At 32.7% G+C, this 7,372-nt stretch overlaps 1 long non-coding RNA gene across 1 annotated transcript; it reads left to right on the top strand.

Annotated features, from left to right (window-relative positions):
• Nucleotides 1–4,086: 4,086 nt before the first annotated feature.
• Nucleotides 4,087–6,575, top strand: LOC145955308 (uncharacterized). The gene is made up of 2 exons (XR_014431935.1): nt 4,087–5,269; nt 6,365–6,575. It is a non-coding gene; the product is annotated as an uncharacterized LOC145955308 (long non-coding RNA).
• Nucleotides 6,576–7,372: the final 797 nt, after the last annotated feature.

A 7,372-nucleotide genomic window follows, 5' to 3' on the forward strand; every position in this document is an offset into this window, starting at 1 on the left:
TATGCATTTGAGAAATAGGAATTAGCAGTGCAAGTTATTTTATACTGGTCCACTTAGACCGAGCTACATCCAGTCTCCTTCAACTGAAGGGTTCCACTAAATATGCAATTCAGTACAAAAGTATTGTGGACCACTTCTGGCCTGTTGACTTAACTCATCAACGCTAGTATTTTCTTATCAGCCTCTTTAGGCTAGCATTAAGTATTATCGTCCACTCTTGGACCTGAGTATTCTCGACCACTCCTGGCCCGCCAGCTTCACTCACCAACGCTAGTATTTTCTTATCAGCCTCTTCAGGCTAGCAATGAGTGTTATAGACCACCCAGGTCACGACCACTCCTGGTCACGAGTATTCTAGACCACCCAGGTCATGGCCACTCTTGGTCACGAGTATTCTCAATCACTCCTGATTGGCTAGCTTCACTCACCAACTCTAGTATTCTTAAACTACTTCTGGTTCCCCAAGTATTCTCGACCACTCCTAGCTCGCCAACTTCACTCACTAACGCTAGTATTTTCTTATCAGCCACTTCTAGCTAGCAGTGAGTATTCTCGACCACCTCCTGGCCCGTCGGCTTCACTTGTTGACGCTAGTATATTCTTATCAACAGAACTCCAAGAGATAAGACACAACCAGTATGCAAGAAACTAGGACATTACAAAACAGAATGTCTAGAATTGAAGAAAGAAAAGAAGAAGCTGACCTTCCATAAAAAGAAGAAGGCCATGCTGGCCACTTGGGAAGATCTAGACACGTCATCGTTTGAAGATGATGAAGAAGTAAATATATGTCTCATGGCAGACACAAACTCATCATTGAAATCTAATGATGAAGAGGTTAGTAAATCTGACTTTAAATCTCTTCAACATGCATATAATCAACTTTTGTCTGATTTAGCAAAAATTTCTATAGCTATAAAGAATAGAAGAAAATGATTTCTGAATTACTTGGGGAACCAGAAGTGGTTTAAGAATACTAGCGCTGACAAGTGAAGTTGGCGAACCAAGAGTGGTTGATAATACTTGGGGAACCAAAAGTGGTTTAAGAATACTAACGCTGACGAGTGAAGTTGGTGAACCATAAGTGGTTGATAATACTTGTAATCCGTTGTGATTAGTGGAACCCTTTGGTTGAAGGAGACTAGATGTAGCTCAGGTCGAGCGAACCAGCATAAAACTCTTTGCACTTTTTATCTATCTCTCAGATGCAATTTTGTTTAGCTGATATATCATACTGAAAATTTCGTCCACTACTTATTTTTCACTGCAACTATCTTCAAACGGAAAATACACCTGCTTAACTTATTATTTTAAGAAACATTTTCCTTGTGCAGACGATAAACTCTCAAACACAAAATCTTTTGTTAAGCCAAACTTGCACAGTTTTTAAGTGTTCAAAATAATATTCTTATTAGACAAAAAAGGGTCTCTTTGCGAAAACGGTATTAAAATTCCTTCGATCACACACACATTCAACCCCCCTTCTGTGTGTTTTTCCGCTAACTTCAAGATTCATGTACATATATACATAACTACAATAATTCAAAATTGAAAGCATAAAATCTTAGTTGTCGGTCAAGCAAAAACTACAAAATAATTGTATCGGGTAGCTCAAGAAACATCGTTATCCTCTAGCATGACTCCCAAAAACTTAACAATCATCTCGCCTAATCATGTCCTACTCTTATAACAAGTATGATTATTGCAATTCAAGTACAAGGAAATATGCAAGGGTAAGCTTAAAGAAAACAACATAACAAGTATAGAGATAAAGTGCAACTATACTTTCAACATCAACATATAAACTGCATAATACAATTCATGGTACTCAACAGTACAACACAACAATACCTTAATTTAGCATATAAATACTACAATTCTTCAACACAACATGTAATCAACATAATAGTCCACAACAAACTATTTCATGACACAACTTCATAACATTACAATATGTCAACATATATCAACTTAACAACATTACAATATGTCAACATATATCAACTTAACAACAAAATAACACATTGTGTTGTCACACATTTCAACTAAGAAATCTTTTATACCACAAGTAAGTTGTTTAAGCGACTTAACACCGTCAAACCAACATAAGTAATGTGATATTTTTAGACTTGTTAAATCAACAATAAATTTAGGTAAAAATTTACAACACAACATGGTTTATCGAATTTTGTTACTTAAATTATGAAAGTCCAATGTTCCTATTAGGGTTAACACAATTTGGATGTCACCCTACCATGACCTTGTCACCAATGGTTCTTAGGGATTTAAACCAACATTTTTCAAATTACATATACTATAAAGGGACTAAAATCATCACATTAAAATTGTGACATTTTCTAAATTTTAAATTTAAAAGACTCAAAATAAATTTAACTTAAATTTAAGGGGTTTAAAACATATTTATGTCTAATTTAAAAATAAGCAAATGTACTTAGAATCTTAGAGATTTAAACCAACATTTTTCAAATTACATTTATTAGAAAGAGACTAAAATCATCACATTAAAATTGTGACATTTTCTAAATTTTAAATTTAAAAGACTCAAAAAAAATTTATCTTAAATTTAAGGAGTTTAAAACATATTTATGTCTAATTTAAAAATAAGTAAATGTATATAGAATCTTAGGGATTTAAACCAACATTTTTCAAATTACATATATTAGAAAGGGACTAAAATCATCACATTAAAATTGTGACATTTTCTAAATTTTAAATTTAGAAGACTCAAAATAAATTTATGGGATTTAAAACATATTTATGTCTAATTTTAAAATAAGTAAATGTACATGAATAAATCTATATAAAACTTGCTAATGATAAAAATTAAAATAATATACATGAAACATTATTATTATCATTGTGAAATAATTTTTATAGATAAAATAATATGTATAATTTTTTAAAATACACCTACTTATTTTTTATAAGTATTATTTTCATAAATTTTAATTCTAACTTTATTAAAAATCAATTAAAGTCAGTATTATTTATTAAATCACTCATTCTAAAATAAAATAAATAGGTATACTGTAACATCCCAATTTTTATACCTTTATTGAGGGTAATGTGGTAATTTTTAGGGTAATTTAGTAGCTTAGAACGGGCCGTTCCAAACTATTAAAAAGACCCATTTTTGGTAGCCTAGAACGGGCCGTTCCAGACCACCAAAATGGCCCATAACCCAAAATTGGAACGGGGCGTTCCAAATGTGGCCGTTGTGGGTTAAATGCAACCCCAGAACGGGCCGTTCTAGTTTGGGAACAGGCCATTCTGGATGTGAAATTTTGCACATGACGTAGAGTCCAGAACGGGCCGTTCTAGATTTGAAACAGGCCGTTCCGGAGATGCGTGATGCCTATAAATAGAACGCTCTGCCACTCCTAAAATGTACACTTCTCATTTCTGACTCTTTTCTTCTATACTCTCTTCTCTTCTCTTCTTTTGCACTCTCTGTAGATCGAGGGGAACCTAGCGGAGGAGATCAACCAGATCCTTAGTTTCAGTTACTATTTATCCAAGTACGGGGAAAAGGGGATTATTTGTAGGCAAAGTTACATGAGGGAATTGAGTAGAAGAGGAAGCTTGTAGGATTATGAGTAATTTTATAATTATTTCTGTTTGGAGAATTATTGGTCTTATGTGATTCTGTATGTATTTAGGATTATGAATATATATTTAATTTGTAAGAATGATGATTTGGGAGAGAGAACGAAATTATAGAAAAGTGCCTGTAAGTTAGGTTTTGAAAAAATTGGATTATTTCTGTTTGAGAAATTGATGATTCCATTAGATTCTGTATGTGTTGAGGATTAGAAATATATATTTAATTTGTAAGAATGATAATCTGAGAGAGAGAATGAAACTGTAGAAAAGTGTCTGTGAGTTAGGTTTTGGAATAATTGGGGGTTTTACCGTTTATGTTAAGATTATATTAAATTGGTAATTCCATTGATTATTATATTAATTTATGAATGTTATTGTTATATTACTTGATAAGAATTGATGATCTAGATGTGAATTGCCTGAGGGGTGTGTAAACCCTTATTTTGTTGGACTTATCTGTTGTGTATGTGTTATGAAATTGTGTATGTGATATGGAATTAAGCTATGAGATGAGATGTTGTATGGATGTAAATATGATTGTGATTGTGGTTCCTCACACATATGACCAGGGATGAGACGACCCTGGTCAGGTGATGCTTCAGGGATGGCGTGCCCCTAGCATAGTGTGGGATGAGTGAGGCAATTAACACGCATCACTTATGTCAAATATGGCAGCCTTGGCATAGGGTTAATTGTAAGAGATTGTGTGGATTGTAATGTGATTCTGGTTCCTCACACTAATGACCAGGGATGAGACGAACCTTGAGTAAGTGATGCTACAAGGACGAGCGTGCCCCTGGCATGGTGTGGGATGAGTGAGGCAATTAACCCGTATCACTTGTGTCAAATGCAGCGTGGCCTTGGCATAGTGTTAATTGTAAGATTTGTGTGGATTGTGATGGATTGGTGTAATTGTGAATTGAGATGTGAAGTTGAATGATTGTTAAATTATGATATATAGAAATACTTGTGAATATTTCATTAAATAATGAGTTATGATTATGTTGTGTTTTTCCTTGTGTGCTTTTCATATAGATGTTTCTTTTTTTTACCGTACAAATTGTAGATATTTTAGGTGAGGAAGATCCGGCTACGAGTGGCATCTAGAATGTCAACAGTTGAATTGTGGGTATGCTCTGATATTGTGACATCGGGGCAGAGGATTTTTAGGACATAGATTTTTATATGGATTTGGAATTGTAAATATTATTTTGAAAACAATTTGTAAATTCTTGTGTTTCATTTTTTTAAATTTTTATTATTATGGTTATTGAAGAACAATTTTGAAGATTCTCATGTGAACCCTTTTACCAAAATTGAAAAAAAAAATATTTGTAAGTTTTCATTATTACAATATATGTGTTGGGTAGTAAGGGTGTCACATTCATTACAAGATTTCCTTAAATTTTTTTATCAATATTATTTCTTAGATATTAATAGCCATTTGCTAGCTTTTTCTTCTTGTCTTTTATGTGTGTTTAATTTTACACTCCTTGCTCTTTTTAGGATGAGAATTGAACTTGGAACTTTTACTTCCTTGATGCATTGTTTGCTTTTTACAGGATAGGAATTTGGTTCCCCAAAAATTTGAACCAAACAATAATTGACAGAGTTGTGAAGGGAGATGAGATGGAATGCATGAAAGGTGAGGCTAATCTAGCCCTGAGTTAATTTAAATCTTGTAGCCTATTTATGCTTAAAACTTCTATTATAATTATATTGTTTCAGTATTTGTGAAACTTGTGATGTGAAAAGAATGATCATAAAAATATATAGTATGAAGATGAAATAGCCTGTGGCTGCGAATAGAAATCCAAAAATGATTGCAAGAAATGTATATTTGTTGAAGCATGTATTTGACAAGCTAAGTCAATGATGATGGGTATATGGTTGAAGGTATATGGTTTAAGGTGGTGGCTGAAATATTTTTTGACTTTTGAGTGTTATCCTGTTTCACAGTAGTCAATCATTGTTATACACACACACACACACACACACACACACACACACACACACACACATATATATATATATATATATATATATATATATATATTATGCTTGGAAGAGGAGTGAGCTTACTAGGCTGCAAGTGTATGAAAGTCAAAGGAGGAATAAGGGGTAGAATATGTTGAGAGAAATTTGTGAATAAAAACCAAGCTAGCTGGTATACTTGGAGTGTAAAAAAGAATAGAATTCTTGTATAACACCAAAATGCAAGGAAGAGGAAAGATAAAGTGATGGAGCACCAAAATGCTTGGGTTATGCTTTGCATGAACGGGTTCCTCGCTGAGGTTTTAGCTTTTTCTTTCTTCTAACGTTATTTTCTTGCATGTTTATCTTTCACTCTGTTTCACATTTTTATTTCTTTGATTTATTTCGTCAAATCCGTGTTCTCGTTTCATGTTCTTTTTAAATTTTTCGGTTCTTTGACTCTCTTTTTGATTGTTTCTTTTGGCTTTGAAATGATTGCATGTTTTTCTCTCACTTGTTCTTTACCTTAACTCTGTTTCATGAATTTGATTCTCATTATTGCATCTTTTATTTCAATCTAAAACTTGAAAGACATAGCTATTCACTTTTGATTTTATTGAATGTGTCTGTTGGAATTAAGGAACAACCTATATGGGATTGGGAATATCATATGGTTGTGATACTTTAGAGTTTAGTTATGTTTATTGATTGTTTTTTCGTTTTTTACTTTTCTAATGTTGTTTTGGTGATGAATTTTCAAGCGAAGGTAGCATTTTGGAATTTTGATAAAAGCCTAAGAGAACTTGCCACTTGGGTGAGACTATCTTATGGAGAGCTTGAAAAGATCAAACACCAAAGAGATAAGTGAAACATTGGAAAACACTTTTACATTTATGAGTTTGTTTATTATATTTTGTAATTCATTTTTATTTTAATTTCTTCTTGTAAAGGCCTTTCTTTTGGTAATGGTTTTGAGAGGTTCTAAGTGCCTACTCAAACTTCTATTTTTCTGTTAATTATATTTATTAATTTTTGTTAGATATTGTGAAGGTGTGATAGGAGACTATTTAGTGTCCAACAAAATTATCACGTAGGACCACGTCTATTTTTTTATTTTACTTTCTTTAATGTTTTTTGATCCTGTTGTCGAAAAATTGAGACGGTTATTATTAGATGCATATTGTATTCATCAAAAAAAATATAGGGCATGAAAGTCGTATACATTGCCCTTGTCCCTCTTCTCGGTAAAAATTGGTTGTATTTACACGATGATTATTTTTGTCGACAAATGATGAAGAGGTATACGATCTTCTTATGCCTCATCCTGATGTCGAAAAATTGAGACGGTTATTATTAGATGCATGTTGTATGCATCGTGAAAAAATATAGGGCATGAAAGTCCTATATATTTGCCTTTGTCCCTCATCTCGGTAAAAATTTGTTGTATTTACATGATGATTATTTTTGCCGACAAATGATGATACAGGTATTCTTATGCCTCATCCTGATGTTGAAAAATTGAGACAATTATTATTAGATGCATGTTGTAGTCATCGTGAAAAAATATAGGGCATGAAAGTCCTATATATTTGCCTTTGTCCCTCATTTCGGTAAAAATTGGTTGTATTTACATGATGATTATTTTTGTCGACAAATGATGAAAGAGGTATACGATCTTCTTATGCCTCATCCTGATGTCGAAAAATAGAGACGGTTATTATTAGATGCATGTTGTATTCATCGTGAAAAAATATAGGGCATGAAAGTCCTATAT

The sequence above is a fragment of the Cajanus cajan genome, chromosome 2 (assembly GCF_000230855.2).
Source record: "Cajanus cajan strain Asha chromosome 2, NIPB_CcT2T_4, whole genome shotgun sequence".
Classification (NCBI taxonomy): domain Eukaryota; kingdom Viridiplantae; phylum Streptophyta; class Magnoliopsida; order Fabales; family Fabaceae; genus Cajanus; species Cajanus cajan.